The sequence below is a fragment of the Neopsephotus bourkii genome, unplaced genomic scaffold, assembly GCF_033783945.1.
Source record: "Neopsephotus bourkii isolate Nb327-2 ecotype Australia unplaced genomic scaffold, CSIRO-AGI_Nbou_v1 NB_1373, whole genome shotgun sequence".
NCBI classification, from domain to species: domain Eukaryota; kingdom Metazoa; phylum Chordata; class Aves; order Psittaciformes; family Psittacidae; genus Neopsephotus; species Neopsephotus bourkii.
In genome coordinates this window covers 3830001-3846570 of record NW_026901852.1, presented here as the reverse complement: position 1 = coordinate 3846570, position 16570 = coordinate 3830001, and positions in this window count along the sequence as shown.

Sequence of the window (16570 nt, the reverse complement as noted above, 5' to 3'; positions counted from 1 at the left end):
TCGGGAGGGTGTAGCCGCGAGGAATGCGGCGCTTCCCCACGGACGGCTCCGCCAAAAGAGCACTTGTGTTTTTTAACACTGGCCTTTCAGGAGGATGCTCGAGTTAAGGCATTGTGGCCCACTGTAAATAGATGCACTCGCCAGAATGGGGCTTCGTCATCCCTAATTAGGGAAGTAACTCCAGAGAGACAGCATGTCACTTGCAAGACTGGGCTCATTGTTGGGTTTGTGCGCGTCCCCACAATGTTAGGTAATTGGAGTTGTACCTTTTAGAAAGCTGCTAATTTCACATAGGAAGTGCTAACAAGACCTTTGTGTGCCATGTTTTCCTTCGTCCTTTCTAAGGAAGTTACAGAGCTCGAGTACTGGGAATGGCTGGGCCAAGGCCTGCCGGAGGAGGCTGCGGTAATGAACCACTTCAGCCCCCCGCCAGAAAAAGGAGGCCTAATTTTCGGGCCTGAGAAGACTAGGACGGACAAAAGGTTCTGTTTAAGCTTATTATACAGGACATTCTCAGTGCCTACACAGCTTTCCTCGAAATGACCCTCTCAAAATAAGTGCATCAAGTTTGAGCAAATAGAAACATGCAACTTTCGAGGCTGGGGGTTATAGTTTTCTTTACAAAGCCATTTATATAATGTAAGCCGCAATTAGTGTGGAACGGAGCAACAAGATCCAGCGAGGAAAGTTCCCCTGACAAAGGACAGAAATTAGGGGAATAAGTAACAGTTAAATATTGGCTTCGGATAACGGGCTGAAAAGGCCTTTCAAATCAGCTGTGGATGTCGAAAAATAAAATCATTTTGCTCCGAGCCTCTTTCACCGCAAAGTTTGGCTTTTAAATCACTGAGTGATTAATTCCACTAATTTTAAATTACCCAGATAGAACGGATCTGGGCTTAAAAAAAAAAGAGAAAGAAAGAAATAACTGAAAAGCCTCTCTGCTTTTAAGCCTGACAATATCAGCAAAACATCTGTAGGAATTACATGTAAAAAATTCAAATGGCAATGAAACAAATTACTACTTACAGTGTGAAAAGTCTGCAAAAGCTTTTTATAGACTTGAAATGCAGAAGTTATACAAACTACTCAGTGAAAAGAATTAGAAAATGACCTTTGCAGATCGGGGGCAAAAATGAACAGTCTTCAGGGGAAAAAAAAACCCCACTGTTAACAATGGCTTTTAATGCCATTTTGCTTCCCTCATTTATCTAATAATCATGGCAAGGTTAGGGTAAACAATGAACAGTATGTTTTCACATATTCCACCTTTAGTGTCCTCCATATGAATTTCTAAAACACTTAAGAGAATAGATACATAAACCTGTGACCTTCAAATGAGCTTTTTTGCTACTTCCAACATTTTGAATAAAAAAGGTCAGAAAATTGAACCGCTTTCGCGCAGTAATGAATTCCATTCTGTTGGGTAAACAAAGCTAAATTTTAAAACAGGGACCTGACATCTCTATAGCTCAAGAAGCTTTTCTCTTCTTCGGGCGTGCGGGGCGGGGGGAAGGGTGAGGAATGCGAGCACTCGGCCAGCCACCCCCTAAATCACTGCAGCATCCACCGAGGGGAGGAGGAGGAGAAGGAGGAGGAGGAGACAGAAATATTTGGTTTTATTCACGAATGATTTCCAAGGCCACTGTGACACAAACGTCTGGGTTTTAAGACATTTCTTTTCCTCCTTCCTCCACCTCTCACCTTCCCCCCCCCCCAGTGAATAATTGATCCGGTGCACACAAAAAGAGGGTAGCCAGCGCTACCCTAGTCGAGCTAGCTCTTACTGCCGAGGGCCTCCAAAAGTTACTTCAATTTCCGCCGTGCTTTTGTCCGTGAGTTGTCCTGGCTGAAAGGCCTGGTTAGGTATTGTTGCAAAAAAAGTCTGTGTTCACGTTTATTGGGGGGGGGGACGTTTATTCCCCCCCCCCCAATTCATACTCCGCATTGTGGGGTTTTGCTATTCAGGGACTGATTGGACAACAGCCCGAAGAATGGCCCCAGTGATTAGGCTCTCAGCATGTGTCTGGATTGTGGGTATAAACCCAGAGCCGGGGCTTCAATTCACCGCAGCTTTCTGCTTCCTCCTAGCGCCTCCCGCGCCCGGTATTTTATGCATCCGTTGCTGCAGGTAATGCATTCCTTCATAGCAGGAAACAGAATCCATATAATCAGCTAGCAAGCTAGTGTGCGAGCCCTCAAAAGTCCAGGGGTTGTGCCCTGGGAAGCAACTGCACTTTGGTATTGATAGGAACTCGTGGGTTTTTGGTCAGGGTGGGATAATGCAGCAGCCCAAGTATTGTCATGACAAGGTATTCATCCTGCCTGACAAAGACAACTTTCCTAGCATCCCCCCAGGGGCACACAGGGGCGATGCTGGACGCAGATTCGTTTGTTTAGAAGCAGAGGTGAGGTTTGCCTGGCCCACTGCAATTCCCAAACACTGGGCCTGACCCCATCCCCTGCCTCCCACTGCATCGTGCCTTGCTTCTCCCCCCCCACCATCGCTTTATGTTTTAAAGTATGGCAGCTGCACAAGTCATGAAGTGTACAGATGTCACTCTGCGTCTTACATGTCAGTAACTGGAATTAATTTACATTTATTTGCCTATTGTTTTATATCATTTTATGACAATGTGCTGCATAATATAATTTAAATCTTTAATGTACAACTAATTCTCTACCATTAATTTGTCAACATGATTACTGGATATGCCACCAGGAAAAGCTGGATGACTTGAAATATGTAAAAAGGCATTCCTGTAGCTTTAAAAGAGGTTTGCATCTGAAATGACAAAGGTTTACAGAACTTTTTTTGGTCTGTCTGTAATTCTACGAAAACTACAATTTCAATGTGATTTCACAAACTGAATTATTCCAAATCTCAGTCTGAAATAAAATAAAGCATCTAATATATTAATTAGCCTAGGGAGAGAGTCCCAACAGTATTGTAAGAAGCAAAATGATAGTTTGATTCCTGAGAAACGCAGACTTCATCATGACAAATCCTGGCTGATAGGAGTTTAAACTGTCTCCCTGCCAATAGTATTTCATTTTGGGGAGAGCAGTAATCATTTCAGCTATGCGCTGCATTTGAAAAGCAGCTCATAACAAGAGCGGGTTGTGGATTTTTTGACACGAAATGGTGATTTGTTGAAAGTGAAACTTGTCCTGGGAGCATTCAGCAGGAGCTACAGCACGGAAGGTTTCTCACGGTAGAACTGCTGATTAAAAAATGAAGAGGGAGAGAGGGGAGAAGGGAAAAGGGACAGAAGAGAGAGGAAAAGAGGAAGGGGAGAAGGTTTTTCTCTGCCTCCCAGCCCTCCCCCCAGCTGCTCTTAGGTAGGAGGTCAGGGTGCTCTCCAGGGATGTGGGAGAGCCAGTTTCAATTAGCTCAGCAATGTGCTTCTGAGGGGGAATTCAGAGCACATCGCCTCTCCGTTTTCATGGGGGGGCTGGCTTCCTTTTTTCCTGAAGCTCTGAGGCACTCCCCTGCTTATTTTCTTTTCCTCATCCTATATAAAAAAATGAGTATGAATCTGCCTCCCCCAAAAAACAGAGCAAAACAAAACCCATACTGAAGTGGGGGCCCTGACTTTGCAGCATCCACATCTGGGGTACTCCCCTGTGTGCCTTCCTATGGAGAGCTGGGGCTGGGTCTGGCAGCCCACCCTGTTGCTGAGTCTAGGAGATGGGTGGAAACAGCATCCATAAAGCAGCACCAGGAGCCAGGCCCCTGGGCTTTGCCCCTCTCTGATTTCCCTGGTGCTCTCCTTGTGGTCTCTGGGGATGTCTGCAGGCAGGACTGGACCCTTTGCCTCAGTCCTATAAGCTTGCCCATATGCTGTCCATATTGCACAGAGCAAGAGGCTCTTATAGGTGAGCCTTAGACTACCAGCTCCTCAGAATGGTATCTGGGCTTTTCTTTTTGACACTATTTTGTAACTATTTCATCCAGGTGGGCTCCCTGCAGTCATTTGGTCTCTAAACGGACAAAAGCCTGCACTCACATCAGTGCTGGTCCAGGACCGGGGTACAGACCCCAGCAGAAAATGCCAGGGAAACGATGAATAATCCAAGTGGATGGAAATGCAGCAATTAGTTTCTGGGGAATAATTTCCTAGCAGAACATTTCATCTTCTCGCACTGTGTGTTTTTTTTAAGCTCAGCTCCCTGCCTCTCCACCTCACTCTTCTCCTCTACCTTTTGGGGATCTCACAGGAGCTGTATGAGTCACCAGAACACTGGGAAAATCTAGCAATTTCTTTCCTTTTTTTTTTTCTTTTTTTCTTCTTCCTTTTTTTTTTTTTTTAGAAAAAAAAGAGGGCTTGATTAAAAATTAAAATAAGAAAAAAAAAGATATTCTCTGAAAAAGAAGTGTTTAGACAAAGCCTGTCTGCTTCAATTTCCCAGCTACGTAAGCTCCCTTGCCCTGAGAGTGACAGTAGATTCCATAAATTAACTGAAAATCCCTCTTCTCAAGAGCCTAAGTTATCTCTTCTTTGCCTGCAGCTCTGATTTAGAATAGGCGCTCGTTTGTTTACTGTTTTAATTAATGCTCCTTTTCAGTGTGGAATAGGGGAAGGGAAATGAACTGACTTGATAAACAGGTGTAGCTGTTATGTGTTATATTTGGGATCATTCAGGACTTGCAACAGATTAATCAGGCTTGACTGGACGTGAACCTCCTAGCAGAAAAGGTAGATCAACTCTGCTGGATGCCCAGTAGGTGAGCATTATTTTAACTGCTAGCCTGTGATAGGAAAGGCTTAGAAGGACAGTCATCAGTAGAGAATATCTCTGTGTTTTCACCCAGGAAAGCAGTCTGATTCTTTCCCCCACTGCTTAACAGTTAAGGAGACCTTGACAACATAAAGCCACTTTTCATCCCCCCTCTGCTTCCCCTTCTAACCTCACTGCCTCGTATTCAAGGGGAAAGAAACAAATCACCCCATTATTTCTAAAACATTTAAGTGTCACATTGGGGAAAATGCTGTCCTAGGTTAACTATGAATGATTGAAGATTTTTTGTCTAATTGCGATATAAGTGTAATAACAGTTTAAGTGTCATGCTACGCTGCGTATTGCCTTTGCACTCTCTGTAATACCTAGCACACTCAGAACAGAAAATGATCCAAAATCGGTCTTTTCTCAAACAGAATTAGAATTCTTAGCCTCAAAGGGGAAAAACAGTTGAGCTTAGGATTCTTCATTATAAAGCAACGCAGAAATTACGTGATTTAACCATATCACGGCAGTAAAGCAACATTCAGCTCTTGAGTATCAAATCCCACAAGAGACTGCGTCTCCTGCTTTCCAAATAAAGCAACATCTAAAAATACACTCCTTTGCTCCACATTTTGTCCTGGCTTATACAATTAATATAACAACGTCACATTGAAGATAAGTGAAAAGGAATCAGGGAGCATCCATTCATAATATTATCACCTGTCTGACCTTGCCAGGCAGAGGCAAATGTGGGGGTGCTGCCAAGCAAACTAGGCAACTGCTTTAATTTTAACTGCATTACCTGAAACTACCTAGAGTTTATGACTGTCAGATGGGACCCTGCTCACTAGTATCTCTTGCCAGCAGACAGGCTGGTGTCACTTGTGAAGACAGCTGCTCACCTACCTTCTTGGAAAAAGATACTGTGAATGGAAATGTTGCATGTGTTCATTGCAGAGTATAAGTATGGGGCTGTATCTGGCTTGCTTTATGCCATGTCCTGTCAGAAGTATAGGTTCTGGAGCCAAAGGCATTCAGAACACAACACAGGCAATCTTGTATTACGCCCAGACTCTGATTTTAACCTTCCATCACCATTTTACCAGGCTGCTGGAAGGGAGGGTGCTCAGACACAGGAAGGAAAGGAAGGATAGCAGTCCAGCTGACATGTTCTTAGCACTTTACTCACTCCCAAATATTCCCAGACATGCAAGGAGCTTTGATACGCTTTAAAAATCTGAGATAAATGTCCTTTTTAAAGATAGCCTCTAATATCTTGCTACAACCTTCAGCTCGGACTCCACGATGGCAACTGATAGCCTTGCAATACCTACCATGCCACAATAAATCATTTATCTTATCTTGTTCATAGAGGTCTAAATACTCCCCTGCTGGGGAAAAAAACAGCTTCACAAGGTCTGCAAGGAAAATGTTTTGGAGTTACTGCTACATTCTCCTCTCAGGAGATTTGCAGCCTTGTGAAGGGGGAGCCTTTGGTCCTTCGAACAGCATGGAGGCTTGCAGTGGCATTTATTCACATGCCTGGCTCAGGAAGGAAGGCTCTGCCAGAGCCAGACCTAAACAACTGCAGGGAAATCAGAACACAGTGTATGGATCCTGGGGTATTCACACTGAAAACCTGACTGGAATATGGCATTGTTTTCCTAACAGAGGTACCACACCTGATTGCTAACATGTACAGTCAGGACCAGTTCGATGCGCTTGGCAAAAATGGTGTTAGACTTGTGGGAAATCTGGAGACCCAGACGCCAACCCTGCAGTAACAAAGGGTCATATTTATGAAGAAAAGACCAATGCCAGCTGCAGCACCTCACCCTGGGTGCATGTTCTGGAGCAGGAACAGGTTATGGTGCATTTTCAACTTCTGCCTCCCCCATAACACTCAGTGGGAACACATCAGTGGGCAAACCAGCCTGTGGTCTCAATTGCTGCTGTTCTGGACCCTTCTTTTCTCCTGAGCATCCTTTGACAAAATACAGACTCATCCCATATGGGTGCATGTACCCCATGACTATAAGCCAAGAAAAGGCAACCATAATCCTGATCTTCAGTTTTAAGATACAACTGACTTAGATGTGAAACAAATTACTTATCAATGAAACATAGGACTGTAAAAATTAAGAGTTAAGAAAAGACATTGCAGAAATGGAAATTCATTCCAACAGCTTTTGCACACTTTTCCAAAATGATAACAAGAAGTATATTTTACCAGTTACTTAATTTTGCAGTATGAGATATAGCAAGTGCTTGAAGCCTCTGACAGAAAGCTAAGAACTCCTAAGCCGACCTGCTGCAACACCTTACATCTCTTTGTCCCCCTTATTGCATGCAAACCCAACATTGTTTTCCCCAAGTCTATCTTGTATCTCATGAAATAGCATAGTGCAGTAGGCAAAAGAGGTTTAAACGGATTATTTTAAGAAGAATTGGTAGCACCTTTCTGGCCTTCGCTCAGGCCAGCCACATGAGGCTGAGTACCTGCATCGGCATCCCAAAACTCCTCGGGTCCCCTGCTGAAATCCTCCTGGCCCTCCATGGTGATGTGAAGTCCTCAACTGTGAGTGAAGGAAGGCTCAAGGCTTTCTCTTTTTAATGGGGATGTGCTCTGTTAAAACATATGTTTCATTAAAGAATAAGAATGACAAGCAGAGCTGTGGAGTGTCAAGGATTTTACTGGTATTTGAATGCTTCCCACCTTTTCACTGGGAATTTACTCCACTATTACTGTTTATTGTGAACTTATCTTCTCTGACTGAGGTTTGGAAATTGCCCAAAACCTGCAGCACAGAACAGCATCCAAAAACCGGAAGAAAAGGAGGAAGGCAGAGGGGTGGAGGGAAGTGTCAAGGGAGTTTTGCAAAGCAAATAGAGTATTATCCTTTTGTTTAAGATGCCATGAAGACTTTTCATCTGCTATGTGATACTTTGCTTGAGGACCGGCGCATACGAAGAGCTTTCCCGCGCACCCCAGCCCCCTTGATTGCTTTACTGTTCTCAGGGCAGATTTATTAAATTTTGAATTAACATGTGTTAAGGAGGTTGATTTTGTTTGCTCTGCCACATAACTTACTTTTCTAAACACTTAGTAATAGCAGCAGTTAATCTATTGACCAATGGCTTAAGCAGCAGGTGGCTTTAAGACCAATGGGCCAGTCCTGACAAGGCCCACAGAAATTCCTAAGGCTTCTTTGTTACCTGGGCTGGAATAGAGAAACTACTTGTTTGGAAAATGTTTCTCCTCCCACAAAACATCTTCAGTATTAAGGGTCTTTTGTTAGCAGAAGGCTGAAGAGGGGGATTATGAAGGATAGTCTGTCACACAAATTGTTTCTTCTTAGACATATAATACGACCTGCATTAAAAGTTTACAAACTAATCTAATGAAATTATCATTCAAACGAAGCATGTCTCCGAACATTAAATTGACGCCTCGACCTGCCGTGCAATTTCCGCATTGGAAACCTCAAAACTGCAATGCTTCTGCTGTTGCTGTTTTGGAGTAAAACTGGGTTTTTCCCCCTAGAAAAAAAACCCAACTCAGCAGTGTTCTGTTTGAAACAGGAACCCAGATAATCTGGGTGACAAGGGCTCCTTTTCTTAGGAAACCCAGGCACTAAAACGTTAAGAATTAAATCAGTTCCCTTGTGTTATTAAGGAACCCAGAGTTACAGTTAACCATGTGTTATCTGGGTCCTTATACACTCTCCCTGTTATGGCGTGCAAAGCCACACTAGAAAAGGCAAGTTTGGGGGGGGGGGTTAATTTATTTGGACTGATTCAGTAGAAGTCAGCAGCAATGGCAGTAATTGAAACTTGTATTCTGTACCCTTCTTGACAGAGCTGTACTGATTTAGCTGAGGGCAGCATTTAACTATGACTTCCTTAAGGGAGGATTTTACAGCGCAAGGGTGGGGAGAGACAACACTGTCCAAAATGTGTGTGCACAGAAAGGACAGCGGTGGTTTTACTTGCAGTGAAGAAATGGTGCTTGGTGAGTAAATGGAGCTTTTGGGATAGTATTTACTCTGTCTTCAGCCAAGCTTTCTGTGTTGTACTGAACCAAGTCAGGAGAAAAATGACTTCATACGTGTGTGAGGGTACACGTGGCTGTGTGTATGTATACACATGTATGTATGTGTATATGAATACACACACAGAGTACACATATATATATACACTTTGATTTCTGCACTACAACTATAGTCCGGTGTTCTCTGTATCCCAAGTAACAATTGCAAACAGCTGCACTGCAGCAGCAAAACAAAACAGGAATAAGAGAAGCCAATTTACAAAACATTCTGTGGCTTGATTTCCATTTGCTGGGATTTCTTCCTTGTTTGAGTGGCATGTCTGTCTATATGTTATGGACACATGTATATATGTATGACACGTATGTATGCACATGAATACATGTACACGCAACTTCTATTTAAGACCTTCGTATTTGGGGACCCTAAGGGATGAGATCCAGTAGTACCACTAGGTGCTACTGTAATACAACTAATTAATATCATTTTTACTACTAATAACAACAGTAGTGTTTACTTTCAGCATGTTCTCACTCTTGTCAACGTATGGTTTATATTCTTTAATTTCCTTGCTCTTTGCAGCACGAATGCTTAGAGGGATCCTAATTAAGTGCTCAACAATGACGGGCTCTCGTTTAGTTTCTCTCTCAAACTTATTTATTAGGCTTTGTTTATCAGTGGGAGAGTTCCTAGCACTGAGACTGCCAGGATTTACTCTAAGCCTCTTAGTCTGGTGTTTCCATGGCCCTGGATCTCTGTGTAGGAGAAGCTAAGAAAACCATACATACAGGTTTTGGTCCCCTTTATTTCAAGTAATCTAGAGCAGATGTGGTTTATTTCTTTTTTGGGGGGATGGGGAGAAAGGCACCTGATTATTAAATAAACTGAGGAAAAAGCTGATTTTTGGGCAGGGCTGGTGCAGCACCACTGGAGATTTTCTCTGTTTGTTTATCTGAGACCACGTAACTGGATTTCAACCTATTTTCAGGGCATTTCTCTGAACCAGTGAATTCCCATGAGTAACAAGAGGAACACCTTTGTCTGGTTTCTCCAGTAAAGGCTTCCCCAGAGACCTACAGCCAAAAGCAAGGCAGAAAATGTAGACAGGCATTTGCTCTGTGCCAGGCCCCCCAGGCTCCAGGTGCTCCTCCAGTGCTCAGACTTCAGACCTGTATAAGACAGCCTCTTCTGTCCTGCACCTGCAAGGAAAGGGATTGTTCCTGGCCTCCCCCCTGGTTACAGCAATCAAGTGCTCGGTGATTTCCTTTTTCTTTTTCAGACTACGCTCATTTTCTTCCTCTTTTCCCCCCTTTCTTTACCTCTTTCTCTCCGCTTCTTTCCTCCCTTCTTTTTCCCCTCTCTCAGATTTTTCTAACAGGTGAGGTCTCCCCTTGCTAACTCACCACCTAATTAGAGTGGTGAGAATTAGCTGCATTCACCCTGGCTTTAGTCCTGGCAAGAGCGTTAGAGAATTGGCCCACTTTTCAAGGTGCCAAATTGGAGGCTGAATCCAGGTGTGGTCAGAGGCAAGGGGATTATTTTCCTCCCATGGGGTGCAAACAAAGGCCTGTGCTAGGGATAGATGGGGTGGGGACAATGCTGCCCGCAGGAGGGCTGAGCACTCTTCCTGACACCTGAGCCCTCACCACCCCACAGCACAAGGCTGTATCATGGGTTTCTGTATTGTGGGGACGGCAGGAGGGGGGACTCCGAGCCCTACAGTAAGGACTGACAGTGATGTACCCCTCCAGTTCTCAGCAAAGCACAAGAGTTCAGATGAACAGAACATGCATTTGGGGAAATATATGTGATAAACCCATCTGCTGCTGCTGTGGGGCACAGGACAGGGTCCTCAGGTCCTAGAGTGTGAGAGCTGGCCGCACTCCTGTGCCTGAGAGGACACGAAGCAGAGCCCTGGCAGGGGTTGGAGCCTGCAGTGCAAGGCTGTGTGGTTGATCGGGCACTGAGCCTCGAGCCAGAAACTCCTCAGCAATTCTCCCTGACTCAGCAACATGGGACAAGTTATGTAAGTAACTTCTTTCTGTTCAGTTCATACGGTTACTCACGTAGCTCAGGAGGTCCTCTGAGAACTGGCCGGTCAGTGTTGACACAGTGTTTTCCAGACCTGATGGGTTTGGGAGACAAAACCACAGCATGTGTGTGCAGGTTTGCCATACTCACCAGCAGCACTGTAACTCCTGTTGTGCTCCAAAGTCTTTAAGTTATATCTAAGTACCAGTGACTGGCAGGAGAGTAAAACCAGTCATGCTTCAACTGATGGAATAAAGCTTGCTAGCTGACTGAAAAGTCAGAAGTGGATAACCTCGCTTCTATCCTGTTGAAAGGAGAAGATGCAACTTTCTTCACTACCCTTGAAAAGTACAAGCATTGCCTTGAGGAGGCAGCAAAGTGAGAATCTCTGCCTGGTGCTTCAGAAAAAAATCCACCTCTTGTTCTTTGCATCCCTAGAAACCATCCTTATGTCTCCTGTTAATGCAGAGCATAAAAGCACATAGTCCTTGAGGACTACAAGGACATAGGAAACAGGGGTGGATCAGACCATCTAAAAGCCAGTTTATCGTAAGCATAACCAGGAAGAAGGAGGGAAAACGTAGCACCTGGTACTTTCCTGCTCTGTTCTTTCTTTCCTAACAAGACCCTGGAAAACTGAACAGTGCTATCAGGCATGTGGGACCATGGTCTGGACATCGGAGTTTCAGACCTTCTTAAAGCCTTCAGAAAAAAAGCAGCTGTTTATTAATGTTAGAAAGCTAGAAACTTCAAACATAATGTTTATTGTTACTGCTTCACTTTCCCTGATGCAATAAAATTAACTGGTGAAACCTAAGAAAGGATAGGTCTGTGTGAAATACCTGACTGTAATTATCCTACAAAGGAGAGGGGGTCTACACTGTCTTCACTGCCATGCACTATTATTTCTTTGTGGCGATCTGTGTATGAAATAGTAACCAATAACCCTTTGTCCTTCCCTCCAGACCCTCCAAATTTGGCTATGCTTTGCAGTTCATCTTTGCAATGAAGCTCTACCACCACTATAGTTCTTTAAAAGGGTCATAGGGAATCACAGCAAAGTGGTATACAAAGGTAAATATGTCAAGTGAGTTATGTTAACAGAAAAAGAACCACACAGTAGGTCAAGGTTTGGGCAACGGCAGGGATATTTTTGTTAAGATAATGTTACTCACAGTGGTGGTGGCTTCCTTTGTAATACATAGCTGCCCAGAGAGAATTGCCTCTATTCTCATGGAGTCAGAGGGCCATATAGGAAGGTCCTATGGGGTCTAAATGAGATAGATAGACACTGCAATTGATTGTACAACTAAATTTTTACTATATAAGCAGCATGAATGGGCGCTGGTGTAGTGCTTTTAAAGCTTCACATTTTCAGGTTGGTTTTAAGACAATAATCAGAGCAGATTTTAAGAGCTAAATGGAGGTTTTGTGCTGCTGTGTTTTCCTTTAGCAAATGTAATCACCTTTCACTGCACCAGTACAGGGCAGAGGTTTCTGAGTTACACCCCAGCAAAACTAGCAGAGAAAAAGGACAGGTCCAGCACAGGAGAATCTGCAGGGTGACTATACAGCACACAAGCTCAAGCCCACCTTAGGAGGATGTATGTTCAAACGCAGGTTAGAAGAAAACTTCAGGAAACACCAAGAGAGAAGGTTCAGCCTGATGGTACTGCTTAGCACAGGTCTATGGCATGGAATAACTGGCTCACTGTTTCCTACAGGTCCTATCCAAGCATGTAGCAACAGAACCTGCTCATCAGGTCCTGAAGCTAGCCACTGGAAGACGGATTTATAAGCAACCTACACTTAGACTACTCCTCACTGCAAAAGAAAGCTCATACAGGCTAAGACTGGACATTTGCAGTCAAACCATAGGACTTTCATTAGCCATAATACAGATGGCCAGATGCAGGTCAAGAAGCAAAAATGGAGTGTTTTCCCTGGTTTAGCATGCTGAGGTCCACATAGATGCAGCCACGCTGTGCCTGAACTCCCAGCCAGCTTGTGGCATAAAGTACTACAGACATCCCCCGTGGAAGCACAAGTGTTTTGAACCATTACTACAGGACTATCTGCCTTTGGAAGTCAGATTTTAAACGAAATCTAGCAATATACCAATGACTCTGCTTCAAACATTAAAGATGCATTGCAGAACAGCCCACTGGTACATTGATATTTTAAATGTTTAAATTTCTTCCCTCATTTGAAAGAGCTTTTCCAGCACTTTGTGGAAAGCTGTCCTCCAGCTCATAGATTTCTGAATATTCTGATTTCTCTCCATGCTCCCTGCCCTGAAAACATGCCCAGATTCACCGTTATTAAATTTATTCTTCTTTCTATGCTATGAAAATGAAAGAAATCAGCAAAGGGGAATGTTAACAACAATTTAGATGTGGAACTTTTATGTGTATGAGGGTTGTTTTTTTTCCCCAGTTCCGTTATATATGGATTCACCTTAAGCCATAACTGTCCTACAGCTCATAAAACGTGCATTACATCGCTTTATAAGGAGAAGTCAGCAGGAACAAAGCTACTGGAATGGATGAATAAACAAATTACTGTTAAGGCTACACACATCAGCCTCCACATAGCAGCAGGAAAATGTGCAGTGCATCTGCAACTGAAATACCTGTACAGTGATCTGAACTGTTCATGCAGGTGTTCATTCCGGCTTGACCCTGTTTGTCACGGGTGGGAAGTGCTGTGCATTTGAGTACCAGGTAAAACAGATGGTGGCACTGGGACAGGGGAATCCCATCCAGCAGCAGTAAGAGCATGGCTGCGTGGACACAAAATGTCCCTGCCTGCTGGCAAGAGCGGTTACCTAGGGAAAACACATTCCTAATCACCTCATTAGTGAGAGGTAGACTGCTCTGAAGGCAAAACCATACGTTGTGTTACAGTCATACCCTGCCTTTACACTGTCCTCTTGAGTCCAGGCAAGCAAACATGCCACAAGGCTGAGACTTCCCAGCACTCGGTGTGCACTGCTGCTCCTTTGGTTTTCACCTTTCCTGGTGAGCGCACACACGCAGTGCATCACATGGATGCACTGCAGTCCATGCAGGGGCTCCCTCCCCAGCCTACGCTGACCTGTGGTCTGCAAGTGCCTGTGATAATTTGGCACAGGGAAGTCTCAAAATTGTACAGATTTATGTTCACAGTGGAGAAGTGAGAAGCTCTTAAGCTGCTCAGTCTTACCTGCACTTCTCTCCACACTGGTCTTGCTCCTTGCAAGGTCTATCTTCTGCCTTTCTGACTGCCAGTGCACTGCCTCGATGATCTCCATCCCTGCCACGGTTGTGTGCCATCCCTCTTCTATGATGAACCTCACTGGAACTGTTCGGCTCTCACTCTTGGTTTTTAGACACAAAAGGGGCCTTCTGAATGCCGTGACCCAAGACAGGATCTGCCCTCCCCCTGCTATGTTAAACAGCCTGTACTCAGCCCTTTGGGCCTCTGAAGCAAACCTCCAACGCTCACTGCCCTGGTGTAGAGGACCAGGATGGGATGTTGCCCATGCTTTGCAGTTGTTACTGCCATAATGGGGACTTACAACGAAGAAAAAAGCATGCTGAAAGTGATCTGAAATGGGCTGGGGTTCAGCAGTAGGCATCCTTCTTGCTGATCATTGTTTGTCTGCAATTTCTACTCAGTGGCAATATTCCTCTGTTTTGCTCACAGCTGAAAATAACTGAAAGTGCTTCAAAAGGGCTGCCTTATAACTGAGCTGAACACCTTTCCAGGTGATTTTTGTCATGGTTAGTATCTTCCCATTGAATGAAGAGAATTCAGCCTCTTCCATTTCTTTTCTGTGCAGCCTATAAACCACTGTAAAACATGGCTCATTGTTTCTGTGCTCCCTCATGCCCTTTATTTCCATAATGGACTCTTTGCCCACGTGTTCGCTAATATTTCTACTTCACTACATAAGCTGGCAGATGCCCAAAGTGTTGGTGCCTGTGACATGATTCCTTTTCATTCCCCATGCAGTTATCTGGCAGTACCTAGCCTGCACGGTGGGCATGGAAAAGCACAGATGCACCTAGGCTGTCACAAGCTGTTGTAGAGTTGTGACAAAAACACCTGCCCTTTCCATCGTAATCTGCTGAGGTGCTTGTGTTCCTCATACTGGGAATGGAAGGTTAAATCACCACTTTGCTTCCTGTTGTGTCATCATTTTAACTGTTTGCATCAATTACTGAATACGCTTACACAGTACTAATGCCTTCGCTGTGATTCACATGGAGCTTTGGAAACCAGTGCTGCAAAATGCTTTAAGTGTGGTCCTCATCCCTAAAGCTTCAGGTGGCAAAGTAACTGCCTGCAGACTTGTGGAAGTATCAGTCTCAACAAAATCACCAAACCCATTTCTGTAGATTTTTGATGAGATAGATAGCAAACACTCTATCTAGAGTCACCTCTGCTAAGCATACCCCACTACCCCCTGAAAAGCAGTACAGCAACAGTAAAACACTATGAAGTTGTAGGAACAATCATCAGTGCTCCCTCCAAACGAGTAAGTCTTCTTCTCCCATGGAACTATGACGAAGTTCTGTGTATTTTCTTCAGTGCTCTTACCCATCCCTCAAAAATGAGCAGCTTGTTCAAAAAATGCATTAGAGGAAGGGAGATGACAAACTGAAATACAGACATCCCTGTCTGTGCTTCAGTACTTCTGATGAAAAATCCAGTGCTGGTACCATTGGTCAGAAAGAACAATAACCCCTTCAGGGAATTTCAGATGGTATCTGATGATTCAAAACATGCAGTTCTCAGGGTATGCCAACATACAGCATAAAGACTGATGAATGGATGAAGGTCTGCTGTTTAAGAACTGTCATTGAGTGAGAATTGCATTACACATGCAAGTCTGCCCATCGTGGAGACTTTCTATGTGTGTTACTTCACTACTCTGCCTTAGTTTCTTGAGGTGGGAAAAGGAAAACCATTTCCTGTTTTATCAGCCCATCGTGATGCTTGAGTAATGACTCTAAAATGCATGTTGAACATGCTAAGTACTGCCCTATTTAAGAGCTAACTATCACTATGAGGAATTAAAACATCTCTACTTACCCAGAAAATATTGGTTTATTGTGCCTTATTTATTCTTTGCTTTTCAAACTTCTCCAGAAATTAAAGGTTTCAGAAAACAAAACGTCTTTTCACAATGAAAAATCTCCTTTTGTACATGTGCTTCCCAGGGGAAACAGGTCTAGAGCTAAGCCTGATAACGGGTTCCTCATTCGGAGTAACTTGGAGGCTGATGTGATTTGTGATAGCGACTTCTGCTTTAAGGACTCTGATCCAAACCCCAGAACCTCAAGGAGCTACTGGGTGGATTCAAATGCTAATCTCTCAAAGGTTTCGCAATTTAGTTTTTAATGGTCCACTTCTGAGACATTCATCTGACACTTGCACTATTATGTTACCTGGATTAAAAAAGATGCTAATAAGAGTATTAGCCAGGTTCTTATACACAGAAAGCTTTTGCAATTACAATACCTCCTGAGTCACTCACTCAGGATCCTGGGAAAAACAGAGCATTTTTGCTTCCCAGATCCGGTTTTTCTTTTTTTAAACCTCAAGAAGTGCTTAAAGTTCCTTGTTAAGAGATTTGAAAAATGTATAGTCCTTGTAAATTAAATACTACAAGTTCGTAGATGAGTGATCCCTAAACATTTATTATTCACACTAATATGATTTAATTCTAACTCACTGTAAGATTTATAGAAATTAAAAGACTTCATATGTGTAAG